The sequence below is a fragment of the Dryobates pubescens genome, chromosome 22 (genome assembly GCF_014839835.1).
Source record: "Dryobates pubescens isolate bDryPub1 chromosome 22, bDryPub1.pri, whole genome shotgun sequence".
In the NCBI taxonomy this organism is placed as follows: Eukaryota; Metazoa; Chordata; class Aves; order Piciformes; family Picidae; genus Dryobates; species Dryobates pubescens.
In genome coordinates, this window is record NC_071633.1 from 3,649,726 (window position 1) to 3,677,205 (window position 27,480).

At 48.0% G+C, this 27,480-nt stretch overlaps 1 protein-coding gene across 10 annotated transcripts in view; it reads left to right on the forward strand.

Moving 5' to 3' along the window:
* BRSK2 (BR serine/threonine kinase 2) overlaps positions 1–27,480 on the forward strand; it is a 432,580-nt gene that overhangs the window by 86,537 nt on the left and 318,563 nt on the right. The gene's annotated exons all lie outside the window — the stretch shown is intronic.

Genomic DNA, 27,480 nt, shown 5'->3' on the forward strand with positions numbered 1-27,480 from the left:
GTCACTATCACTGGAGGTGTTTAGGAAGAGACTGGATGGGGTGCTTGGTGCCATGGTTTAGCTGATTAGATGGTGTTGGGTGATAGGTTGGACTCAATCATCTCGTGGACTGGGGTAAAGAAGCTTCCTGCTGCTTATTCTGTAGGCTATCCCCAGCTATCTTCTGCCTGCTGGAACACAAACAGCTGCTGTACCTCCAGGGTATTTATACTCCTGCTGCTGCTGAACAACACAGCAAAGGACCCCTTCCCTTAGTCCCTTCCTGCAGTGCCAGGACCTGGCTATGTAGGGATGAAGACCCTTACATTAAGCATGCAAAGCATTTGGGCCTTGCTAACCATCAGAAGTGGGAGGTGTGTCAAGGGATAGGGTTGATCCTTCACTGCCTAGGTCAGATTGGTGTTAACATCCCAAACCTGCAGGCCAGAGGCTTGGCTGGAGTGCATTTTACTTTTCATTTCATCTCTGATGGAACTGAATGGCACAAATGTTTCCTGGCCCTGCAGAGCAGTGGGGCAGAGGGCTTTTGCCTGTGGATTCTTGCCCTTGCTACTGCTGTTGATGTCGGTGCTGTATCAAAGGAGTAAGTGGTGTAGAAAGAGTTCTTCCAAACAAAGCTCTAAACCAGCACTGATCTAAGTAGTTAGAAAGGTAACAAAGTTGGTTTAGCAAGCAGCAGCTGTTAAAGCTGTCACTATCAGATTAAAAGGGTGTTTGGTGACCTGAGGAGGTGTGCTGGAGACGAGTCAAAAGGGATCACCTGTCACTTGGAGTGCAGCTTCAGAATCCTGGAGGTGACAGGAGTTATGTTTACATGTTGAATCCTCTCTTTTGAGAGTCCATTCAAAGATCTCTGGTTTGGCTCTGAAATTTTGGGTTATGTTTAAGGGGACAGTGGACACCTCCACTGATTACAAGTTTCTTTGCAAGCAGTTACACTTGACTCAGCTTTTGAGGGGGCATGGTGAAAGTGAAAGCTTTAGAAGACAAAGTGGGCAGCTTTTAACCATGAACTTGAGTGTCCCTTGCTGCTAGCAGCCTTCAGTTGGTGTTTCCTCTGTGATATGCAGCAGCTCTGCTGACACTTAAAGTCTTGATCCTTAGATCTGTGCAGTCAGTGACCCAGCTCTCAGGGGCATGAGTGGTGTAGGATCAGGACCTGAAGTGGCTATTCCCTGCTTGACTGAAGGTTTCATCATCTCAGCCTCTGCTACAGGGCAAAATGTGGATAGCCTCAGCCTAGTTCTTAGTTCTTGGATTAAGAAGCAGGGCTCTTTCTGTTTTGCATTTGTTTTGTGTTTACTGAAATCAGTGTTGTACACTTGCAGCTTGGCAAAGTAGCACTGTGGTTCCTTTTAATAATGGCAAACATCTCTCTGAATCCATCACTTAGATTTTATTTAACAAACATTTCCTTCTCCCTCCGCCCTTTTCCTTGTCTGGTTGTCAGAGATGGTGCCAGGATGAAGAAGAAATGGTAAGTTATTGAGCAGGCAGCTTAGTGAATTGAAATGCATAGGAAAGAAAGGAGGAAAAGAAAAGAACTTTCTGTGTTATAAAATAGCAGGTTTCATTGGGCAGAGGATGGCTGCAGTGGTGCTTGTATAAATAGCTGCCTCTGGAGTGGCTGCTTCTGGATTCCCATCTTCTGTGCATTAACTGATTACAGCCTAACATGGCTTTCTCTGCTGTGCAGTGTTTGGATGTGACATATCCTAGAACAATCAGGGTTGGAAGGGACCTCTGAAGGTCATCCAGTCCAACCTCCTCTGCAATCATCAGGGGTGTCCCCAACTCAATCAGGCTGCTCAGAGCCCTGTTGAACTTCACTTTGCATATCTCCAGGTACACAGCCCCAACCACTTCCCTAGGCAGCCTCTTCCAGTGTTCCACCATCCTCATAGTAAAGAACCTGTTCCTAATATCCAATCTAAATCTGCTCTTTCCTAGTTTGAAGCCATTGCCCTTCATGTTATCACTGCAGGCTTTTGTAAACAGTCTCTCTCCATCCTTCTTGTAGCCCCCTTCAGGCACTGGAAAGCTGCTACAAGATCTCCCCAGAGCCTCCTCTTCTCCAAGCTGAACACCCCCAGCTCCCTTGAGCCTGTCTTCATACAAGAGGTGCTCCAAACCCCTGATTATTTCTGTGGCCTTCCTCTGGATCCTCTCCATCAGGTCCATGTCCTTCCCCTATCTTGAGGGCTCCAGACCTGTACACAGTACTGCAGATGATGTCTCACCAGAGCAGAGTGGCAGAATCACCTCTCTGGATCTGCTGGCTACACATCTTTTGATGCAGCCCAGAATGTGATAGGGGGAAATGGGCAAGCACAAGCACTCAGAGATGTCCTGAACACTCAGCCAATGCAGCCCTAGCAGGAGGAGATGGAGAAGGGAGAGTGTTTGCAGGCTCTTTTGCAGTTTATGACATAATCTGTTGAAGAAACAAGGTTTTCTTGCTCCCCATCTGATAGATAGGCCAGATAAATGAGAGAGATAATAACAGCTCATTGTCTGCTGCTCTTTGAATGACATTTCTCTATTGTCTTACAGCCTCAGTGGAGTGAACTTAACACATGGGGCTTTGTTGGAACAAAAGCACTTGTGCCCCATGTCACCAAGAGAGCTGCGGTGGCAATGCTGATTTGATAGCACTGGAAACGTTTGAGGTGGAGCTAGTGGGCTAAATATGAGCTCCTCAGCATCAGCTAGGTCCAACCTTTGGGTTTCTGTCCTGCATGAGCAGCTGGTTTCACAGGAACATCAATTTTTGTGCCTTGTCATTTCCCCAGTTGCATCATGCGGGTGGATTTCAGATGCCTCAAGAGTAACCATAGTAACTGCAGGTCATTTGAATAAGCTGAAAGGCAAGGAATTCCCTCCCTGGTAAAAACCTTCAGTCAAACAGGCTCCAGAGGTAGGGCAAGATTCAGCTTCTCCTCTGCTGCACGCTGGGTTGGGTGGGTTTGCACAGGTTGATCTGGTTCTAAAAGCACCTCCAGAGCACATGTGGTGGGTTGAAATTCCCAGCCCCTCCTTCCCCACCATTAAATTTGCCAGACCAGCTCAGCTGAAAGCAGATGAAGCTGTATCTACAAGCACACTACAGTCTAGGAGTATGAAATGTACACAGTATACACTATTTACACATATTCACAATTGATAAACAGCACAAGAACCCCCCTGGACAAAACCAGGGGGTTACCAACAGCTCCCTCCTCTAATCCCCCTTTCCCCTCTGTATCATGGGACAGGAGAAGAAAGGAGAAAAGCAGAGAGTGGCTTGTTAGTACTTAGCCACAACAAAGAATGCAGCCAAGGTCAGCAACAGCCAAGCAAAAAGCACCACCTAGTATCTGCTGGAGGGAAGAATCTGAAAAGAGCAAGAGTTAGTTTAGACAACTATGGTGTTGGGTGATAGGTCGGACTTGATGGTCTGGAGAAGAGAAGGCTCCCAGGTGACCTTATTGTGGCCTTCCAGGATCTGAAGAGGGCTACAAGAAGGCTGGGGAGGGACTGCTCAGGATCTCAGGTAGTGATAGGACTAGGGGGAATGGAATGAAGCTGGAGGTGAGGAGGAAGTTCTTCCCCAGGAGAGTGGTGAAGCCCTGGAATGGGTTGTCCAGGGAGGTGGTTGGGGCCCCGTCCCTGGAGGTGTTTAAGCTCAGGCTTGATGAGGCTCTGACCAGCCTGATCTATTGTGGGGTGTCCCTGCCCATGGCAGGGGGGTTGGAACTAGATGATCCTTGTGGTCCCTTCCAATCCTGAGTGATACTATGATAAGGTCTTTTCCAACCTGGTTAATTCTGCTCTATTCACAGGTACGTTCACAGTATCACAGGATGTTAGGGGTTGGAAGGGACCTCTGGAGATCATTGAGTCCACCCCCCTGCCATAGCAGGAGCATATAACCATAGAATGTAGTGCAGGTCACACAGAAATGCATCCAGATGGATCTTGAAACCCTCCAGAGAAGGAGACTCCACAACTTCTCTGGGATTCTATTCTTAGCAGACCACTGGGATTATTTACACCTTGTAATTATTTTCCCTTTTACATCCAATGGTGATTTATTTACATTCCACCACTTTTCTGCTCAATCTGTGGAAGATTTTCCTAGGCACAGCCTAAAACTGCCACAGCACTTCAGAAAAGTACCTTCAGAGCACAGCAGTGTGGGTGGGGATAGTACCTGCAGGAAGATGGAGCTCTGGCTGCTGGTACAAGGACAGGTTGGGCTCTTTGTGTGTGGCCCTGCCTGTCTGCTCAGCCAACCACAGCTGTGCCCACTCCTCTTCTCAAGTCACCTTTATCTGCACACAGCTGCTATTGTCTATAATGATCTGAAGGGAGGTTGAAGCCAGGTGGAGGTTCTCTTCTCCCAGGCAGCCTATGACAGGACAAGAGGACACAGTCTCAAGCTGTGCCAGGGCAGGTTTAGGCTGGATGTTAGGAAGAAGTTCTGCACAGAAAGAGAGATTGGCCATGGGAATGTGCTGCCCAGGGAGGTAGTGGAGTCACCATCCCTGGAGGTGTTTAGGAAGAGACTGGATGGGGTGCTTGGTGCCATGGTTTAGTTGATTAGATGGTGTTGGGTGATAGGTTGGACTTGATCTCTGAGGTCTTTTCCAACCTGGTTAATTCTGTGTTCTATTGCTCCTCTGCTCCTGGTAGTAGAGCTGTGGCAAAGCCTCTTAGTTTGACTGTGGTGGGGTTCCACCATTCAGTGTGGGATGGGCTATAAATCTCCTCTGAAATCACAGAATCCTAGAATTGTCAGGGTTGGAAGGGACCTCAAGGAAATGTTCTGAAGCAGAATTTTAATGCAATTGGGTAGGCCCAGTTCCAAGTGCAGCATGACACACTTGGCTATTGTTTAATATCACAGCATCAGCCATGCAAGCACACAAGGAATCCCTCAGGTTTGAGCTGTTGTTGTGGCAGTGAGAAAATCTGCATTTGCTAAGCTTCCCCTCACCTACAGCTCTTCCACTTGGCCTGTTGCCTTTGTTTCCTGATCTGGGAATCGGGGTGCTGCATTGTTCAGAGGGCCCTGAATGTTTTATTGAGGAGATTTACTCAGCTGTTCGCTTAGTGATTCACTGAATACTTCCCCCAGCTTCATGCTTGCTTTGATTCCAGTGAAACGTGCTGCTGCTGATTCCAAATGTCAGTGATTCTTGTTTCCTTCTGTAGGGATCTCTTCATCTTTGCTCTGAGTTTATAGTGCAGCAACAGAGAATAGTTTGGGTTGATAGGGACCTTAAAGCTCATCTAATTCCAACCCTGCTGCCATGGGCAGGGTCACCTCCCACTAGACCTCATCTACTGTGGTCTTGAACACCTCCAGGGAGGGGGTTCATAAGCACAGGATCACAGGATGTTAGGGGTTGGAAGGGACCTCCAGAGATCATTGAGTCCAACCCATCTGGCCAGAGTAGGACCACAGAATCCAGTGCAGGTTGCACAGGAACACATCCAGAGGGGTCTGGAAAGTCTCCAGAGAAGAGGACTCCACAACCTCTCTGGGCAGCCTGCTCCAGTGCTCTATGACCTTCACAGTGCAGAAGTTCCTCCTCATGTTGAGGTCGAACCTCCTATGCTGTAGTTTACATCCATTACCCCTTGTGCTATCCCAGGGTGCAACTTAGCAGAGCCTGTCCCCTCCCTCTTGACCCCCAGCCCTCAGATATTCATAGACATTTATTAAATCCCCTCTCAGTCTTCCTTTCTCCAGACTAGAAAGCCCCAGGGTTCTCAGCCTCTCCTACTAGGGCAGTGCTCCAGTCCCTTCGTCATCCTGGTAGCTCTCTGTTGGACTCTCTCCAGCAGATCCCTGTCCCTCCTGAACTGGGGAGCCCAAAACTGGATGCAATATTCCAGGTGTGGCCTCATCACAGTATTCAGATTAGATGAATCACTTAATTGTTCTGAAGAAGACAAGGGCTAAGCAGGGTAAAATCCCAGTAAGCATCATTCCGAGCTCCTAAGCTGAAGGTGCTAATGAGTGGCCAGGTTCTGACTGGAGTCTCTGGTGTCTGTCCCTGTTGTTACAGAAACGTGGCAGAACACTGCAACAATACTTTGTGTAACTGTGAGAATTCAAACCTAGGCTTTTACAGTTAAATTTTGAGCCTATTTATAGCTTCCATAGCAAAGAATATCTCCCAGCATCTCTCATTCAAGGCTGATATTTGCAGTCTTGTTGATTCTAAGTTATTAAGCTTCCAAAGGCAAATTTATTAATAAGGAGTGATTAAGAAACAGATTTAAACACTGACTATTAGAAGCTTGTTGTTTGGCCTATGAACATTAGCATTTTCTGTTCTTTGGAGGCATTTAGGCACTTTCTGAGGGGCTCATGCTTACAGTCCCCACACTGAAATACAGTTTCTCATCCTTTGTTGGGCTAACCTGGAGACAGGTTGGATGTTGGCTGAATTATTAGCCTCTTGCCTTTGAAACTGGTCACCACCAAACCTGTATTACTGTGCCCAGTTCTGGGCCCCTCAGGTTATGAGAGATGATGAGTTGCTGGAAGGAGTCCAGAGAAGGGCAACAAAGCTGGGGAGGGGTCTGGAGCACAGCCCTGTGAGGAGAGGCTGAGGGAGCTGGGGTTGCTTAGCCTGCAGAAGAGGAGGCTCAGGGGTGACCTCCTTGCTGTCTACAACTACCTGAAGGGAGGTTGTAGCCAGGTGGGGGTTGGTCTCTTCTCCCAGGCACCCAGCATCAGAACAAGAGGACACAGTCTCAAGCTGTGCCAGGGGAGGTTTAGGCTGGATGTTAGGAAGAAATTCTTCCCAGAAAGAGAGATTGGCCATTGGATTAGATGGTGCTGGGTGAAAGGTTGGACTCGATGACCTCAAAGGTCTTTTCTTGCCTGGTCTGGTCTGGTTCTATTCTATTCTATTCTATTCTATTCTATTCTATTCTATTCTATTCTATTCTATTCTATTCTATTCTATTCTTCTTTCATTCCCAAAGTTCTTAAGGCATGATTCCCCAATCCCCTTCCTTAATCACATCCTGCTGATGTTCCTCTACTTGAGCAGTGTTCCTAACTTTCTTCTCTAGAGAGCTGTCATCATCCCATGGTACCTTCCTGCCACAGTGGGATTTCTTCTGGCTCTTTGACTTCAGTCCAAGCACAGAGATCGATAGTCTCTATGTGGCAGTGTGCTGAACAGGCATCTTTGGGAATCATCCCAGTAAGAAGGGTGTAAAGCTCCCTGACCTTGTGTAGCCAGAGAAGGAAGGGGAGGTGACATTTATACCTCTTGGGAAGGAAGTGGGAATAAGAAGCAAAGGTAATACCTCTCTGGGACTTCTTTATCAACAGGAGCTGTGCATGTGGCTCTCATTTTCCCTGTGTTAAATGGCATTGGCATCTTTCTGGTAGTGTTTCCTCTCCTTTCCCTGCTTCTAAAATCTGCTTAGTTTGTGATCAGATTCTCTTTTTGGTTCCTTGTTCTTCCATGGAGGAGATTTTTTTCATCATGTTGTTTTGGGTTCCCCACCCCATAACCTACCTGAAAAATAAACCAGTTTCTGCAGTTTCATCAACCCTTTTGCATCCTCCCCTCTCTTTTCTAACAAGATAGGGATGGAATCATCTTTGAAACAGGGCACTTAACTATAATTACTCATTGCTGGTTCCCTTCCTTTCACCCCTACCCCAAATCAACATCAATGTTGTCTCATACCTCTCAGATTTAATGATCTGAATTAATCTGGGGAGAACTGAAGTAAAATAGCAGATCTGCTCTTGGGTGCAGCTTGTCTGGAATAAATCTTATGAAGGAGCTGGGGCTGTTCAGTTTGAAAAGGGAAGCTGAGGAGAGACCTCATTGCTCTCTACAACTACCTGAAAGGAGTTTGTGCAGAGGTTGGTGCTGGTCTCTTCTGACAGGTAATTAGTGACAGAACAAGAGGCAACAGCCTCAAGCTGTCACTGGGTTGGTTTAGACTGGTCAGTAGGGAAAAAAAATTCATGGCAAGGGTGGTCAGGGACTGGAATGTGCTGCCCAGGGAGGTGGTGGAGTCACCAACCCTGGATGTGTTTAGAGGTTGTTTGGATGTGGTGCTTGGGGATATGGTTTAGGGGTGAACCTTGTAGAGTAGGGTTAATGGTTGGACTTGGTGATGTTGAGAGTCTGTTCCAACCTGAATGTCTCTGTGATTCCATAATCCACAGACACTGGTCTCAACAGATAGTGTTTTACTGACGTCAGTTGGTCTTTGGGGCAGGCAGAGACAAGCCAGCAAAGTGCCCTTTGGCAGCGGTGGGAGTTGGCTGGTTAGTTGCTTACACTGCTTGTGTAAGCAGTGAAGGTTTTAGGGGTTAGGAAGAGATTCATTGTTTAGGGAAATAGGGAGAAAGTAACATTTCTTCTGCTTGTGATGGTCTGAGAGCTGAGATGATCTTGAACTGTTTCATTCAACATTCAAAGAACCCAAATCCATCTTCAGTCTCTTCTTTCTGAAGTGAGCCTTATTTCTGACTAGTACCTGCAACTAAAAGCTTTTTCTCTAGGCTACTGGAGGCTGGCCAGTTGTGGAGCCACAACATCAGCTGAGGAACCTTTTGAAGAAGCAAATATTTCTCCAGTGGGTAGCCATGTAGATATACTGTGCACACTTCAACAGAGAAATAAACCCACACGTTTACACTTCCACTCCCTGATTTACAACCCTATTAACACTTGGCAATCCAAGGTCTGGAGAATAATACCAAGCCATCTGCTTGCACCCCTGTAGGGCTGCCTGTAGCTGTGGTGCTGGGTTGCAAAGTACATCCCAGCAATGCACAGGCTGGAAATCTTGTTGCATACCTTGGCTCCTTTGTTTTATTTCTTTCCCCCTCTCTTTTTGCCTGCAGGCTGGTGGCAGATGTGCAGGATACACATGTGTTTCCGTGCATGAGGCTGTGCTGTAACTAGTTGGAACTGCAGCCTGTGGTTATTTTTGGCTTTCCTTGGTGTACAGCCTGAGAAAAGGGGGGAAGGGGCCTTCGAGGAAAGGTTGGCATGCACCAGAAACAAGATAACATCTTTTTTAGACAAGAGAAATGTTCTTTCCCATAAATGGTTTCTGAGCTAATTGTCTTGCTGATTCTGCTCATGATAGCACAGCCCTCTCTTATGGGCATCGCTCCTGGATACTACCCAAGCTATTTGGGGGCCTAACTGACTTTAGGCTGAATTCTTCACCATGAACCCTATGCAGATTTGGATTCTGAGCTCAGCAGACCTTGTTCTGTCTGAAAACTACTCTGTTCTGTTCCCTCTCCATGTCTTGCTCTGTAAATGTGCCAGTGAAAATACAGACATGGTCTGTTGAATAAGGAAGGGTTGGCTGTCGTGGAATCCATCCATTTCCTAGCATGCAGGTATTAGATAGGAGGATAGGATAATGAGGAAGATAGGTCAGGCAGAAACTTGGAACAGACCTCAGGAGGCCTTGTGGCAAGGACAACCAGCCCAGCTTCCCAAATTGGGTTCTGAAAAGGGACTGAATGGAGAAGCCAAGCAGGCTTTGAGCTGCCTGCATGGAACGAGCGCTGGTGGGATGGTTAGCCCTGCGGGGAAGCACCAGCTGCCTGCAGAGTCTCCCCACAGTATCACAGTGTAACTAAGGTTGGAAGAGAGCTTGAGGATCATCGAGTCCAACCTGTCACCCAACACCTCATGACTAGACCATGGCACCAAGTGCCACATCCAGTCTCCTCTTGAACACCTCCAGGGACGCTGACTCCACCACCTCCCTGGGCAGCACATTCCAATGGCTAACAACTCTCTCTGGGAAGAACTTTCTCCTCACCTCGTGTCTAAACCTCCCCTGGCACAGCTTGAGACTGTGTCCTCTTGTTCTGGTGCTGCTTGCCTGGGAGAAGAGACCAACCCCCACCTGGCTACAACCACCTTTCAGGTAGTTGTGGAGGTCAATGAGGTCACCCCTGAGCCTCCTCTTCTGCAGGCTAAGCAACCCCAGCTCCCTCAGCCTCTCCTCACAGGGCTGTGCTCCAGACCCCTCCCCAGCCTCGTTGCCCTTCTCTGGACACGTTCAAGTGTCTCGAGTGCCATGTGCTGTGTTATTGCAGCGGGGAGCTTGGGCAGCAGTGTTTAGCTGGAGCTCAGGATCATTCCCCACATCTGTGTGCTTGCTGTGGCATGCACGTCAGCATGCTGCCTGTAATCCTGTCTTAGGGATGTTGGCAGGCAGTCCCCACAGCCACTGCTGCCGCAACCAGAAGATTATGACCTCTTAGGAGATCTGGCAGGAGAGGCTAGATTAATGGGGCAGGTAGAGAGAACATTCTTTACTACAGCCTAAGCCTTTCTCTAAATGCCATTGGCTCTTCCACAGAAGAGCTGACGACAGACTTGGAGAAGAAGCTCATCTGAAACTCCTTCTTATTTATTTGTGCAAGTCTGGGCATGGAATCTCTGGATGTCTCTTCTGATCTTACTTCCTCCACCTCCCCAAACAGCTTCATCAGCCCTTTGGCCTTCAGGTGTCACCTTAGGGTGGCAAACACTGGAAGAGGCTACCCAGAGAGGTGGTGGAGTCTCCTTCACTAGAGACATTCAAAACCTTCCTGGATGCGTTCCTGTGTGACCTACTCTAGGTGGTCCTGCACGGGCAGGGGGGTTGGAACAAGGTGATCTTTAATGTCCCTTCCAACCCAAACCAAAGATTCTATGACCTTCTCTGGCAGGTGGGTTGGACTGGATGATTTTTCGAGGTCCCTTCCAATCCCCAACATTCTATGATCCCTCCAGGCTTGTTTCTGTATTCAAACAAGTTTTCTTCCGTGGGTTCCTGAGGCTCCTTCCTTCCTTTATTTGGTGTATGAAGAGATGCTCTGTATGAGGGTCAAGTGGTGAGGAGTATGTAGGAGTCACAGCACTCCACACTGGGATGGAGGAGCAAGGGAGACGATTCCCTTCATGTAAACTGAATGCTCCAAGTTAGCTAAAGGTGGAGACAGCTCCATTAAGGTACGCTGCCAGGGAAATGCCATCCATATATATAACACAGGCTGGATGAGGCTGTGAGCATCCTGGTCTAGTGGAAGGTGTCCCTACCAATGGCAGGAGGTTGGAACTGGATGATCTTTAAGGTCCCTTCCAACCCAACCCATTCTCTGAATGCATGATCTATAGTTATATAGCTTTATCTGAGTTTCCCTTCAAAACCCAATCTGATTTGCAGTCTAGCAGTCTAGTCTGATCAATGCTCCCTCAAATGCTGCAGGTCAGGGCAGGTGTACTGTGCAGGTTGCTCTGTGAAATTAAATCTGAACTGACTGCACCTGTGAGGTGTCTGCAGAGCCCCTCTGCATAACTCTGCTGCCTTACAGTGTGAGTGAGAGAAGGATGTGACTACCTATGGGATTCTTTTTCAGCTCCTGAGGCTGTAAGGTGTCAGCTCTTCCTGAAGGGCAGTGGCCATAGGGTGCTTCATTTTCTTAAGCTGATTTACAAGATTTTAACCTGATATGACTATTAACATTGGGGGAGGAAATAAGGGGGAATTTGTAATCCTCAGTGAAAGTGATTGGATTCAAAACTTACCAAAGGGAAGGAAAAACAGAAGTGGAATAACATAATTGGATACAGATCAATAAAGTGAACTGTAAAAGTGGGGAGGTGCTGGAACAGGTTGCCCAGGGAGGTCATGGATGCCCCTTCCCTGGAGGTGTTCAAGGCCAGATTGGATGAGACCTTGGGCAGGCTGGGCTAGTGGAAGGTGTCCCTGCCAATGTCAGGGAGGATGGAACTAGACAATCTTCAAGATCCCTTCCAGCTCTAACCATACATCTAAGAGCTGGGTTCTACACTTTGGCCACAATAACCCCATGCAGTGCTACAGGCTGGGGTCAGACTGGCTGGAGAGCAGCCAGGCAGAAAGGGACCTGGGGGTGCTGGTTTACAGTTGGCTGAACATGAGCCAGCAGTGTGCCCAGGTGGCCAAGAAGGCCAATGGCATCCTGGCCTGCATCAGGAACAGTGTGGCCATTCTGCCCTGTGCTCAGCACTGGTTAGGCCACACCTTGAGTCCTGTGTCCAGTTCTGGGCCCCTCAGTTTAGGAGAGATGTTGAGATGCTGGAAGGTGTCCAGAGAAGGGCAACAAAGCTGGGGAGGAGTCTCACAGCCCTGTGAGGAGAGGCTGAGGGAGCTGGGGTTGCTTAGCCTGGAGAAGAGGAGGCTCAGGGGAGACCTTCTTGCTGTCTACAACTCCCTGAAGGGAGGTTGTGGCCAGGTGGGGGTTGGTCTTTCCTCCCATGCAACCAGCACCAGAACAAGAGGACACAGTCTCAAGCTGTGCCAGGGGAAGTTTAGGCTGGAAGTGAGGAGAAAGTTCTTCCCAGCAAGAGAGATTGAGCATTGGAATGTGCTGCCCAGGGAGGTGGTGGAGTCACCATCACTGGAGGTGTTCAAAAAGGGACTGGATGGGGTGCTTGGTGCCATGGTTTAGTTGCTTAGATGGTGTTGGGTGATAGGTTGGAGTCGATGACCTCAAAGGTCTTTTCCAACCTGGTTAATTCTCGTCTGGTCCATTCCATTCCATTCCATTCCATTCCATTCCATTCCATTCCATTCCATTCCATTCCATTCCATTCTATGGATCTATGAAACTGGTAGTTAACAGACTGCCCAGGGCATCAATAGAATCGCCATCCCTGGAAGTGGTCAAAAAGCCATGGAGATGTGGTGCTGAGTGAGAGGGGTGAGTGGTGACCTGGCAGTGCTGGGTTAATGGTTGGACTCAATGATTTTGGAGGTCTTTACCAATCTTTATGATTCTATGAAACTTTCATGGACTTCAGTGGAGCTGCAGGTTTGTTCCTTCAGTCATTCTGCTCAGTAAGTTTAGTTTTAAAATCAAAGTATGTCCCTCTCTGAGGCTCTTCAGAAATTAGGAGGAGATCAAGGAGAGAGGAAGTACAAAAGGGAGGAGGAGGAAAAGAAGAAAGGATGTATTGATGTTTTTTAGACATTAGATTTACCTCCCATGCTCCTGACAGGAGAAAAAAAAAATAGAAGGAAAATGCAACAAAGCTTTGAAATTTGTTTTGGTGTAGGATGTGAGATCCCAAAGGCTGACCTCCAGGATTTGGGGGAGTTTAGAGAAGTACTGCTCTGGCCTTGCAGCTGAAAGCAGAAGTACAACTAGTTTACTCCACACCCATTTCCCACCTGTTTTTCACAGAATCACCAAGGTTGGAACAGACCCCAAGGATCATCAAGTCCAACCTGTCACCACAGACCTCATGACTAGACCATGGCACCAAGTGCCACGTCCAATCCCTTACTGAGCACCTCCAGGGATGGGGACCCCACCACCTCCCTGGGCAGCACATTCCAATGGTTAACAACTCTCTCAGTGAAGAACTTTCTCCTCACCTCCAGCCTAAACTTCCCCTGGCACAGCTTGAGACTGTGTCCTCTTGTTCTGGTGCTGGTTGCCTGGGAGAAGAGACCAACCCCCTCCTGGCTACAACCTCCCTTCATGCTTTCTGGATGTCACTCATTGTGATGATGTGGCATCATCACTCATTGTGATGATGCCACATCTTCTGAAAGGATTTGCACTCTCTGGCTTTGCTTCATGATGTGGTTTCTGATTTTAGTTAGTTGGTTTTTCAGGCATTAGCACAGTGCAAGTTTGGGACTTCCACCCACTGTGTAAATAAGTCAGCTGCACCATCAGGGTGTCTTTGTTTTTCCAGACATGTCAGAGCCTTAAACTCAGGAGAGTTACCAGTCACCTCTGTGCCACCTCTGCTCCCAGAGCAGTGGCACAGAAGTGGCCAACCAGCAATGGCTTTGTGGAGTGATCACTGGGGCAGATATTTGTGAGGGTATTAACTCAGTCAAGACTCAGCTAAGTCAACAACATGTTAAGCAGTTAAACCATGGGATTTTATTGTGAGGAGCAGCTGAGGGAACTGGGGTTGTTTAGTCTGGAGAAGAGGAGGCTGAGGGGAGACCTCATTGCCTTCTACAACTCCCTGAACTGAGGTTTAGGTGAGGTAGGGGTTGGTGTTTTCTCTGTAGTATCAGGGGATAGAATGAGAGGAAATGGCCTCAGGTTGCACCAGAGGAGGTTTGGGTTGGATATAAGTGTTGTAGTGTGATGGTTTAACCCACTGACATCAACAAATCTGACCAATGAAATTCATTTAGGATTAATCTTTGTCTTCCTTTTTACACCTGACTCTTCAGCTAGGGAATTTTGCAGCTATCTTCCTCTTAAAGGCACAGCCTAAACTGCCACAATAAGGAAGAATGTGGTTGTAGCCAGGAGAGGTTGGTCTCTTCTCTCAAGCAACCAGCACCAGAACAAGAGGACACAGTCTCAAGCTGTGCCAGGGGAAGTTTAGGCTGGAGGTGAGGAGAAAGTTCTTCCCAGAGAGAGTTGTTAGCCATTGGAATGTGCTGCCCAGGGAGGTGGTGGAGTCCCCATCCCTGGGGGTGTTCAAGAGGGGACTGGACGTGGCACTTGGTGCCAAGTCATGAGGTCTGTGGTGCCAGGTTGGACTTGATGATCTTTGAAGTCTCTTCCAACCTTGGTGATTCTGTGAATTTCTTTGCTGCAAGAGTACTCAGGGATTGGCACAGGCTGCCCAGGGAGGTTGTGGAGCCACCATCGCTGGAGGTGTTCAAGAAACCTGTGCCCATGGCACTTGGGGACATGGTTTGATGGCCATGGTGGTGTTGGTTTGATGGTTGGACTCAGTGATCCGAGAGGTCTTATGCAAACCGAGCAATTCTGTGATTCTCCTTTGTTCATTTTCTCCGTGGTGTTTGGGTTAGTTTCTTGCTGACAGGTTTCAGATGATCAGGGGTCTCCTGGGTGTCTCTCATTCTTGCCTTTTTTCTTTTTGCCTTTTAATGTTTCCTGGGGTTGCATGTGCTTTCCAGCACGCACTGGGCTGTGAGCTGTGCTGGGACGGGTGCTTGCAGACGCAGGCAGGACACATTCATGTTCAGCAACAGCTTGCAGCAAATTACATGCACAAAATTCATTGCCATGGGAAGGGAGGGGAAAAAAAAAGAAACCCCTGATTGCTTGTGTCTGAATCAGTCATGCCTAACAAAGCAAAGCAGATCACATCCTACCCCTGGCATGTCAAACCACAGGAAACACAAATAATGAGGAAAACCACTGGATGGGCACTCAGCCTGGGAAAAGCCACGGGAAGAGTGGATGTTGTGAAGTGCCTTAGCAGGGCCGAGGTGTTTGCTCAGGTCTGTGTGCCAGAGGCCAGTGCTGCATGACGTGTGGATTAGGGGCTTAAGAGGCTCCATCTCTCTGGAGGACTCTTATCTCCTGCAGGCAGCTCTCTCTGCTTTGTGTGTACCTGCGTGAACCTCCTCTGCTGCGCTGGTGTCGCGGCATGAGAAAGGTGCCAGGGGAGCAGCAGAACGCTGACTTCACAGCTGCCAGGAGCAAAATGGGAGAGGAAGCAGAAAGTGGGGCCTGAGGCCCCAGCGGGGTGGAGGGGATGGGTGCAGCCTGCGGTGAGCAGCCTGCGTGCAGAGCCCTGGGAAGCAGGCTGGGCTGCACGGCTCTGCGTATTGCCTCCTCACGCTGCGGCTGCAGGACTGTAGGGGCAGCAGCGGGAAACTGCAGCGCTCCTGTCCTGCCGCTAAACGCTGCCTCCAAACCCTGCCGCGGTTTTGACCTATTTCTGGATGTTTATTTCCTTGCAACCCCCCTAAATGACGCTGAAATAAAACTCTCCTGACTTCTGCAAGCTGTGAGCAGTGAACAGGTTAAAAAGGGAAACAAGCTAAAAGCTCTGCTTCCTTTGCCTGAAAATCCACTGATGCAGGATGAAATTAAAGGCTATAAATAGCTCCTGTCCCTTCAGCTTCATCATGCAAGCTTCGGCTGTGCCCAAGGATTAGGAGAAGACAGAATGGATTTCTGTGTGGCGTCAACAAGAGTCAAGGATTATGCCCACTGTGCACATTGTATTGTTCATTTCTCATGGGCTCTTCCAGGGGACTTAAATCCCTTCTGATGCTCAAGGTGCTGAGAGCAGAGTCGGCTTGGAGCAGGACCCGTGCCTTGCAAAGCAATTTTACACAGTAGCACTTCAGTTTCCCATGGGTCTGCAGCATCCAGCCCTGGCTTCCTCTTCTTACAGGCAGACAACCCAGCACAGAGCCCAGCAGCCGGGGCTGGGGCTTTCCACACTTGGGGATGGAGCTTTCCAGACACTGAGCTGGAGCTGCTGTCCGTGAAGTTCATTGCCACTGGGCACCTTTTGTAAAGGAGTGCTGTCACCAGTCCTTCACTTCTGCTGTGCAAATCCTGCTGGTAGTGACTAGTGTTGGGTGACAGGAAGCTTTCACAGAGCTGCAGCTAGACCTTTGTGATGTGTGTGAGGCTCTTGGAGAAAGGATGTCAGTTCTTCCCTTAGAGGAGCCTTCAAGGTTGGCATGACCTTAGCAGTGTGAAAAGTTATTGCATCTTCTCTCTCCCCTCCACTTGCCTCTTCTTCCCATGCATCATTTGTGTAGCTAGAAGGCATTTGTTGCAAGGAAGCAGGCTCAAAGTAGTTTTGTCTTTATTATTTACTGATAAACAGAATTGTTGGACAGCAGTCTTTGTCCAGAAGGTGAGGAAATAAAAGAAACCAGCTCCTTTTGGGAGCACTTTGAGAAAGTTTTGCCTTCTCAGATTCCTGCCCTGTGAGATGCAGAAGCCAACTCGCTCGCAGCTCCTGAAGGTTTAGATGAGGTTTGATAGTGCAAAGCATCTCTGGACCCTCAGCTGCACAGGTTTTTAGAGCTGTCTAATTACAGCTGCTATTAATATCTCTGCTTTATGGATGGTAATTTCTGTGCAGAGAAGGGCAAAGAGAGGAGCAACTTTGGACTGCTGCTTTTATTACTTTATAAATAATAGCAGATGTCTTTGCTCTCAACATTTAAATAAGAACATAGTAGTTGTTACTAGCTGATACCAAGATTTTATTTACAGGAGATTTTTTCCCAGATAGAATCATAGAAGTGTCAGGGTTGGAAGGGACCTCAAGGATCAGCCAATTCCAACCCCCCTGCCATGGGCAGGGACACCTCACACTACAGCAGGTTGCTCACAGCCACATCCAGCCAGGCCTTAAAAACCTCCAGGGATGAGGCTTCCACCACCTCCCTGGGCAACCTGTGCCAGTGTCTCACCACCCTCATGGGGAAGAACTTCTTCCTAGCATCCAGTCTGAATCTACCAATTTCTAGGTTTTTTTTTCCATTCCCCCCAGTCCTATCCCTCCCTGACACCCTAAAACGTCCCTCCCCAGCTTTCTTGTAGGCTCCCTTAAGATCGTGGAAGGCCACAAGAAAGTCTTCTCAGAGCCTTCTCTTCTCCAGACTGAACAGCCCCAACTCTCTCAGTCTGTCCTCATAGCTGAGGAGCTCCAGCCTTCTGATCCTCCTTGTGGTCCTTCTCTGGACATGCTCCAACACATCCAGATCCTTCCTGTAATAGGGGCTCCAGAACTGGATGGAGTACTCCAGGTGGGGTATCAATAAAGCATTGCAGAGGGGGAGAATCATAACATACCTTGGGACTGCCAGGGTTATAGCTTTATTGTGGCCACACTGCAGTTCTTCCACTACAGTGTCTGCAACTGAACCTTATGGCAGCACGAGAGTTGTCTCGCTACTCAAACCTCCCCCAACAACCTTTAAGATCATGAATCACAGAATCACCAAGGTTGGAAGAGACCTCAAAGTTCATTGAGTTCAACCTGTTACCACAGACCTCATGACTAAACCATGGCATCAAGCGCCACATCCAATCTCCTCTTGAACACCTCTCCTCAAAAAGAACACTGGGTGAGGGTGCAGAACTTGCAGTGTTCACAGAAGCTAGCTAAACCCTTAGTTTCAATCAAATCAGGCAATTTTGTTGTTGAGTTTTGTGGCTACATCTGGTATTACAGTGTGCTTGTTTCAGTTGCTGCTTCTAACAGCTAAGAGCAGGAGAGGTTGCTCCTTTTTTCTGACCTTGTCATCCTGTTGACCTCATCCACTGATCCAATGGAAACCATAATTCCATCTCCTGCTGTAGCAGCAAGGAGAGCAGCATCAATCCTCTGGGTATTCAGTGGGTAGAAGGGAAAATCCTACCCTTCCCTATGCTTGGAAGCCTAAACAGATGTGTGCTAAATATTGGACAGGAATGGGATTCATAGTTTTATGTTTTTCCTGTTGAAAACATGAGCGTGCTGTGGTGCTGGGACTCCTTCAGAGGGACAGTAAACGTGAGCCTGGTTGAGAGAGGACTCACTGACTTGCTAGATTTCAAGGTCATTCAGTTCCCCAGCACTTTTCTTCTTAGCCACATCCATGGTAGCTGTCCAGTTAACAAGTGCCTGTCAGTAATTGCTTTGAAGACCTTAAAATACAGAACAAATAGGAAAACAAGGACCACAAAGATTGTATATCTTAGAAGAGCTGGAGAAGGTGGTTTATCCCTGTCTGGAATGAGTAATGAGAGAAGTTGGAGGCTTTTGCTGCGATGTCCTTCTGTTCACATTTAATGTCATCAAGGACCCCTAGAACAAAAAGCCTTGTTTTGGATTCCCTGGCTGCTGTGAAGTTGGAGAGGCTGCTGGATGTAGCCATTCCTTACAGACAGGCTGTGTTCCCTCTCCCACTACCCTTGAAAATGGAAGCTTCCTGGGGTCCTGCTCTCCCTGATACAGCCTCTCATTGCAACGCAGAGCAATCCAAAGAGTAACCTGGCTGACAGCCTCAGTGCTTGGAGCAGCCACCTGCTTGCCTCCTTGAGGAACTGCTCAGAGAGGCTCCAGTGATGCAGGTTTGACTCTCCTGTGGTTCTCTCAAGGATGGCCACAATTAAACAGCTCTTTTACCAACTCTTTAGCAGCCTTTACCGGTCCAAACTTGCCTACAGTTTGTACTTCGGAAGCTCTTGTGATTAGACCTTTGTGAATTAATTTTTTTTTTATCTATTTATTGATTATTTTTCCCCATGAGTGAGCTAAACAATGTCTTATCTCCATGCTTTGTGGCAAAGAAAACTTTATTTCCCCTCTCAAAAGTTACTGCAAACGGCCCGAGGGCGACGCGTGATGTACTGACTGCGACAGAGGAACGAGAGCTGTGTTGTCCTGTGTAGGCAGGAGGAACAGCAGGCGGGCAGGAATGATTTATTCCATGAGTTCTACCTGTTTAATCTTTCCATATGATGTAAAGCTGTAAAGCAGGAGTTCTAATGGAGCAAAGGAGTGAGTGCTTTAGCCGGAGGCATGCAGGAATGTCAATTAAACATACACTTGAAAACATCCGCTGGGAAAATAAGATTTAGTAGCTGCCATCGCAGAATGTTAACCTCCTTTCCCACTCTTTGCCCTCACCTCTCTTCTGGGCTTCTCTTCCAAGCTCCAGCTCCTCCCTCCATGATCTATATGAGAAGGGCAGTTCTCCAAAAAAGACCCCTCAAGGACTTGCTGCTTGGGGCCCTGTTCTGCCTCGGTCTAGAAATCAGCTCGCCCATGGTTCAGTCAGCATAGGTCACCACCAGCCCACTGACTCCAGCAGATGGGTACAGGCTGTTTTACTCCCAGAAGGCAAGGCAGGGACTGTGAGCACGAGCACTCCCCATGGGGCAGGTGCCCAGTGGCGAGGGCTGTGTGGAGCCCAGAACTCTGTGTGCATTGGTACCATCCTGTGTACCTCTGCTGTAGGCTGTGTCCCTGAACAGACAGATGGCATTGCCCACCAGGGGATTATCAGGTCCTCCCCTGTGCAAGCAAAAAACCTGCATTCAGCACTTTCTGAGAGGGGGGAGGAAATAGTACAGCCCAGCTCCTGAAGAGGCTTGGCCAGCTGCTGCCTGGCTGGTGCTGACCCTTCTCCTTGACGTAGCTCCTTGTGAAACAAACAGTGCAAAATGGCATCATTTCTGCCCAGTGAAACCTTAAAATATGTAGGATGTGGGCAAAGGAGTCAGAGCCATTACTATTCCTAGACATCCACCCAGTCAGACAAGCAGATGGAAAAGCACAAAGCGTTCTCAGAGAGAGCAGGAAATGTGGACCGATGCCTGTAGCTGGACTGCGATGCCAAAAAGCCAGAGTGAAATCAGCAGGGGTCCTAGTAGGATCCTAGGAGGCAACACCACCAGATAATGCTCAGTGGAGTATCTAGTAGAGGTAAATGATCTAAAATAACTTGATTAACAGTGTAACTCCATGATGTTTGTCATCTAAAACTCTTTGCTTTTTGAAAGGCCGGAGAAAGTCTTAATCTGATGGCTGTAGAACTTTGACTGCACAATTTCAGGCCATTTCCTCTTGTCCCATCACCTGATGCAAAGAAGAAAAGACCAACCCCCACCTCACGCTGCAACCTCCATTAGGGTAGAGGTAGAGAGCAATGAGGTCTGCCCTTAGCCTCCTCTGATGTTGAAGGTGTTCCACTTGGTCCATATAGAGCTGACGGGCTGCTAATTGGACTCGATGATCTCAAAGGTCTTTTCCAACCTGGTCTATTCTATTCTTATTCTTATTCTGTTCTTATTCTTTTCTTCTTCTTCTATTCTATTCTTCTTCTATTCTATTCTTCTTCTATTCTTCTTCTATTCTATTCTTATTGTTCTTCTATTCTTCTTCTGTTCTATTCTTCTTCTGTTCTATTCTATTCTATTCTTATTCCCATTCCATTCCATTCCATTCCATATTCTCCATAACTAAAGTTTGACTGTAGGGTGGATTTCAGTCAAGCTGTTTAGCAATGAGCCAGTAAAGCAAAAGCACTCAGGACGTTTCCACGTCAGCCTGGCATAACCCTGTCAGAACCTAGCTGTGCCTGAAATGAGCATTGTCAGAACTATATCAGAAACTAAGTTTTAGGCTAGAGACAGGGTGGGATGTTTCCTTAAAGCAGTGGGAGGTGCTGTCCAACACTGAGAATTGTAGCCTGGAAAACTGACCTCTGGCTGTCTTGTTTTCATCCTTCAGCTCAGTTATTTAAAAGTAGTTGTTGTCATGAGTTGGAGCTTAGAGGGACAGGGATCTACTACTTGAGAGAGTCCAACAAAGGGCTGTGAGGGTGATGAAGGGAGTGGAGCACTGCCTAATGAGGAGAGGCTGAGAGACTTGGGGCTGTTTAGTCTGGAGAAAAGACTGAGGGCTGGGTGTCAAGAGGGAGGGGACAGGCTCTGCTCAGTTGCACCCTGGGATAGGACAAGGGGCAATGGATAGAAACTCCAGCACAGGAGGTTCCACCTCAACATGAGGAGGAACTTCTTCATTGTAAAGGTCCCAGAACACTGGAACAGGCTGCCTAGAGAGGTTGTGGAGTCTCCTTCTCTGGAGACTTTCAAGCCCTGTCTGGATGCATTCCTGTGTGACCTGTGCTGGATTCTAGTGTCCTGCTTTGGTGGGGAGGTTGGACTGGAAGATCTCCAGAGGTCCCTTCCAACCCCTAACATCCTGGGATCCTGGGATCCTCAATCATTCCCCTTCAGTTCTACCAAATCAAAGCTTTTCCCAGGCTGTTTTAAAAGGTTATTAGTATGCTTACCTCTATTTATGGTTGGTTTGCAAGCTTTGAAGTGAGGAACAGTGGAAATATTACTAGGTGAGGAAGGTTACCTGGTGATTTTGTAGCAGAGGTTGTCCTCTGCTGAGGCTCCTTACATCAATCATTCATAATGCATCCCTGTACCTCTGGGAGCATCAGTGCCCCACCATGAGGCTGTGTTTTCCCTCTCTGCAATGGAGAGATGATGTTAGGCAGGAATACAAATCCTTGTAGCTCTCCTTAGAGCTCTCTTGGGGGATTTTTTAGGCTGATGTTTCAAGGAGCCGCAGCTTTTCATCTCGCAACAGAAGCTGGTCAGCACTCACAAAGAAGGCAAGGCCAAGGTGTGTTATTCTAAACCAAGAACAGCCTTGTGCACTGCTTCTTTATTCATACAGGGGACCCAGGTTCTTTCACAGAGCTGTCATTAGGGTTAAGTTCCTCATAGAACATAGTGTCTGTGGTTCTTTTCCATGGTGAATAATTTATACCTCCTTCCTCCTCCCTTTGTGCACCCTGTCACGTGAGGTAGAGCCACTCTGAGACTAATTTTCAGAGGGTTCCTTCCCTCATCACTTTTGTGTCTGAAAAACATGACCCACCACACAGGATTCCAGGGAGCTTTTTGAAGCTGCTTTTCATTTCATAGACTCACAGCATCACAGAATCATTTTGGCTGGCAAAGACCTTTAAGATCCTCCAACCATTCTGTAAGTAAACCATGTCCCTCAACACCACATCTCTGTGCCTTTTAAACATATTTAGGGCTGAGGATTCAGCCAGCTCCCTGGGCAGCCTCTTCCAGTGCTTGAGAACCCTTTTGGTGAAGGACTGCACATCCTTTTGCTCCTTGGGTCTATGGTTATGGAGAAGGAGGTAGCATACATCATGTCAGGCTGCACAGGCTGGTAGGAGGCAGGTGGGGGCTGCACTGGTGGATGCAGTGTGCACTCTCTGGCCACCAGCACATCCATTTGGGGATGTTTTTTCCTTTTCCTCTTATTCACAAAATCCTCAGACCTTGAAAGACACTTAAGTGTCTGTCATCCACGGAAAACAGCGAGGTTCTGCTGCCTAAACCACCTCATTCCTCATCTGTGCAAGAGTGAGTAAATATTATTTCATGTTTATTATGAGCATAAATATCCTGAAGACCGTCAGGCACTCCATTCCCCTAGCAATGGCAAGGAGGACTCCAAATTTATTAGAGGAACAGTATAAGATCAATATCATTCCCTATTAAACTGTTTTCAGGCAACTACTGCCTCAGTTCACAAGGTACTGGAACAATAGACTGTCACAGGAGCGTTAATGGATTGTTGACCTGTTGTATGGTGACCTTCTACCTTATTAAAACCATTCTGATTCCTCTATTGTGTGCTGGTTGGGTGCAGAATGCCAGGGGACCTTTGGGAAAAGAGCTTTTCTGTATGTGTCATAGAATCATAGTATCAGTCAGGGTTGGAAGGGACCACAAGGATCACCTAGTTCCAACCCCCCTGCCATGGGCAGGGACACCCCACACTAGATCAGGCTGGCCAGAGCCAGAAGACAGTTTTAGAATCCACAGCATATATTCTTCTGCTCTCTTGTGCTTCTTCAGACAGTGCACAGCTGCATATGTACAGAGTCTGAGGTGTTCTTTGTGCTTGATTTTAGCTCTTTTTTTCTTTCTTCATATTATTTAGAGGAGCCCAGGGCAGTGGTGGAGTCTCCATCCATGGAGGGTCTTAAAAGCTGTGTAGATGTGGTGCTGGGGGACATGGCTTAGCAGCAGACTTGGCTGTGTTGGACTCAATGATCTTAAAGGTCTTTTCCTTTTAGGGCTCTGGAGGATATTGCTGCTCACTGCAGTGAGTTTGGACTAGATGACCTTTGGAGGTCCCTTCCAACCCAAACTGTTCTAGGATTCTATCATTCCATGACATACCATTGATGTTTTGTGTACCTGGAGATGAGGCCTCACCCACTCAGAGTTAAGAGCCCAACAAACCCACTAAAAGAAGAGATTTTCAGACCTGGTATTCTGGGCAGAATTCCAGGTTGATCTGCAGAGGTCCTTTCTGTGATTCTGTTGGGAAATCCTGGTCCTTCTCTCTGTTGATTTCTTCTCCCCAGCTATAGAAGTACCATGCCTTGCTCTCCATGCCTTAAGCAGTTTTGTGCTATTGCCCCAGTTCAGTACACGGCTGTCACATTTCACCACAAAAGATGCTGCATTTCCAAGAGAGAGGGGGGGAAAAAAATAGCTTAATACATTCCTAATATAGCCCTTTTGAAAGAGAGCTTTGGGATTTGCTCAGAGAGCTCCCATATAAATACACATTTTGTTTCTGTAGTGGTTTGCTGAAGCATTTCTCCTTCAAATAGCAAACTTGTCCCGATTCCAAGAAGAGGTGCCAGGTATGACTTCAGGCTTACACATCCCACTGGATTTGAGGTCTTTGTTCACTGACTAAGAATGTATTCCTGTAGGTTTCAAATACTGCCAGGCCCATGCTCTGGATTTGGAGATACTGCTGTTAATTAGTTGCCAGTGGGCAGCCAAACAGTGTTGAGGGTGAGGTTGCCTGTTGTGTTCATATGGTAGGAATCGCTGCGTTGGCTGTGGATGGGGAGCAGTTTGGTGCAAGAATTCGGTGTCCAGAATCTGATCAAGTTGTGTATTTTCTCTGGGACACTGAAATCTCTTCATTCTGCAGCAGGATTTACCTTTTCTTCCTACTACAGGAGGAGAAACCTCTTTGCTGTGAGGGTGCTAGAGTAATGGAGCAGGCTGTCCAGAGAGGTTGTGGAGTCTCCTTCTCCAGAGAGATTCCAGACCTACCTGGACCTTGTGATCCTGCTGTGGGTTCCCCTGCTTTAGCAGTGGGGTTGGACTTGATGGTCTCTGGAGGTCCTTTCCAACTCCATCATGCTGGAATTCTAGGATCTGGGAACATTTCAATAGAAGTCTACTTCAAGGTACCTCTTTAGGCTCCCATGGATAAAGAGAAATACTGGAAGAATACACACTCAGGAGAACTTAGAGGAAAATAAATCAGGGTGGGGAAAAGAGAGAATTTCCATTCACCCTCATATTTTCCTGTATCTTTTGGTTATTAGAGGCTGGGGTATTACTTCAAGCAATCCTGTGCATGACATTTTTCAACAGCAGTTGAGATTTTTTATGTGATTGTGCTCCTCTAAAAACCTCTGTGTCTCTCTCCCTTGCCCTCCTTCAGATTTCTGCAAATAAAATTATTATTCTGCTCTTTCTGGGGACTGAACACCAAAGGGTGAGGAACATGGAAGGGCCAAAATCAATTCCTTTCATTTCTGTGAGCGTAAAGGCCACAGCTCCATTTGGGGGTACAGCTGAAGGCAGGTTTTCTTTGCAGCTAATCTGTGCAACTTGATGTCTCCTTCTCCTACTTTGCCTGTGATTGTTTTGAATGAAAGGGTGGACATGACCCTGGAGGGGCTGGAGCGTGTCCAGAGAAGGAAAACAAAGCTGGTGAAGGGTCTGGAGAGCAGGTCTGGTGAGGAGCAGCTGAGGGAACTGGAGTTGCTTAGTCTGGAGAAGAGGAGGCTGAAGGCAGACCTCATTGCTCTCTACAGCTCCCTGAAAGGAGCTTGAAGTGAGGTGGGAGTCAGTTTCTTCTTCCTAGTATCAGGTGATAGAACTAGAGTCTGAAATTGTGGCAGGGGAGGTTTAGATTGGGATTAAGAAAAATTTCTTCACTGCAAGAGTGGTCAGGCACTGGAACAGGCTGCCCAGGGAGGTGGTGGAGTCCCCATCCCTGGAGATGTTCAAGAAATGTGTGGCCATAGCACTTTGGGACATGGTTTAATGGCCATGGTGGTGTTGGGTTGATGGTTGGACTCAGTGATCTTAGAGGTCTTTTCTAAGCTGAACAATTCTATGATTGTATAATTCTGTACTTCTGGATGAGTTTTGTCTGCTGTGCTGTGTGTCCACAGATGTCTGAAACTGCCTAAATCCGAATAGTTCAGGGCTTGCTTTCCTGCTTCCTGCCTCCCTAATCCATCCTGATCTGTGAGCTAGGGCACAGACACGACACTCCTGTCCTGAACCTGGCTTGGAGGCAGCGTTCAGCACTCGCTGTCCTCTCTCAGCTGCTGAATTCAGGTGACCAGCGAGCAGGGGGGAGAAGGTGGCTTGGTCCTTGGCGGCGCCGTCCTGCGCTCTTCCCGTGCTGCCGAGCCCGAGCGGGCAGCCGAGGGGAGGAGGCAGCTGTGTTAGCGGCGGCAGTGACAACAGCCTAATAGGAGACGATGATTTCCATCTTTTCCCATCTGCCCGTGGGGGGAGAGGCGCCGATAAGGCCCCGGGATTGGTTACAATCTCCTGAAATCAGGGAGCAGATGGATATTGAGCAGATAAGCGTTAATCTGTCCTGGGAGAGGATTAATCGGGTGAAAGATGGCAATCTATGCGTGCGGGCGGGGGTGCGGGGAAGGGGCGGGGGTGGCAGTGGTGGGCAGCTGGTGCTCCTGTCTGCTCTGTGGGTCCTGCCTTTGTCTTCCTCCTGTGCCGTGATGGCAAATAGGGCCTGTTTCCAGCAGAGGTCTTATTCCTCTAATTTCCACTGAACTTTGACTGCAAAAGCCGTGGGGGAGAGCGTCTTATGCTTTTTTTAAACGAGCTAAGTCTCCTTTTTAGCTTAATAGCTCAGCTTTTCTTTCTTCTCCTTGCTGAGGCAAGTTCTGTAGCCTGACTGCCTGCATTCCCTCTTCACTGTTAGGCAGCACTCTGTTCCTCTGCAGTTTGAAGCCTGTTCCTTCCCCCAGCAGCCGTGCAGTGATTATGTGACATTTGATTGAAATCGTTGTTCTGACGTCTGCAGCATTTTATCCCAGCATCTCTAAACGTTTTACAGGCATTAGTTAATTAATCCTCATGGCATCCCAGGGAGGTTAGGTAAGCATGGGAGTCCTCTTAGTTGGTGGTAGTGGTTTTTGGTGTTGGTAGGTTGGTTGGTTGGTTTGGTTTGGGGTTGGGTTGGGTTGGTTTGGGGTAGGCTTGGTTTGGTTTTCCTCTGGAGCATTTGAATACCTGCAGCACCTCTAAGCTGGATTTGGAGGTAGAGTGCTAAACACGTCTGAAATTCAGATCCTATTTCCACTGGTGGTGTTTATGCTGCTGTGCCCTGGGACACAGGGCAGGGGGACCAAAACTGGAGGGAGAAGTGGATCACTGCCAAAGATGGGGCTAAACCAAACAGCCCAGCTTTCTGCTCCTCAGTCTCCTTTCTTTTTCACCACAAAATACAGTGCTTTTCTGATGCTGCCCATTGAATGCCAGTCTCTTGTTCCCCTTCACATGACTCCTCTTTCTTCATATCCCTCTCTCTCTCCTCATTTGCTTTTCTCTATAGAAGAACATGCAGTGATGCCAGTGTGCTCTCACAGCTACCTTCTGACGGGCTCCTTCTTCTCACAGCGTGATTGCCAGCATCTAGGAGAGAGACCTGGCAGCCTTGAATAATGCCAGAAGATTATAAAACTACTGGGGTTATGTGGAGTGCACAAAGGCAGATTCTGCCCTGCTGTTGAGCCTTGGGGTGAGCTCTCCAAGCCTGCCCTGGGTGCAGCAGTGAGCGGCGTGATGTGGGTTCTGTGTCGGGTACCACTGCGTGCCACTGCCGGATTTGCAGAGGGGCCTAAACTCACTCTCTTGTTTTTATGTGCTCTGAACCTTAATTTCAACATGCAAATGAGCTCAGTCACAAAGGCCTACTAAAAGAGCCTTTTGGAGATTTAGAACTCACTCTGCCTGTTTCTGTAGCAGGGGGTGATAAATGCACGCTGTGGCTGGGATAATCATGTGGGCATTCAGAGGCTTCTTCATTCATCAGGTCTGCATAGGAAAGGTCCCTGAGGAACTGGAACCAGCTAACT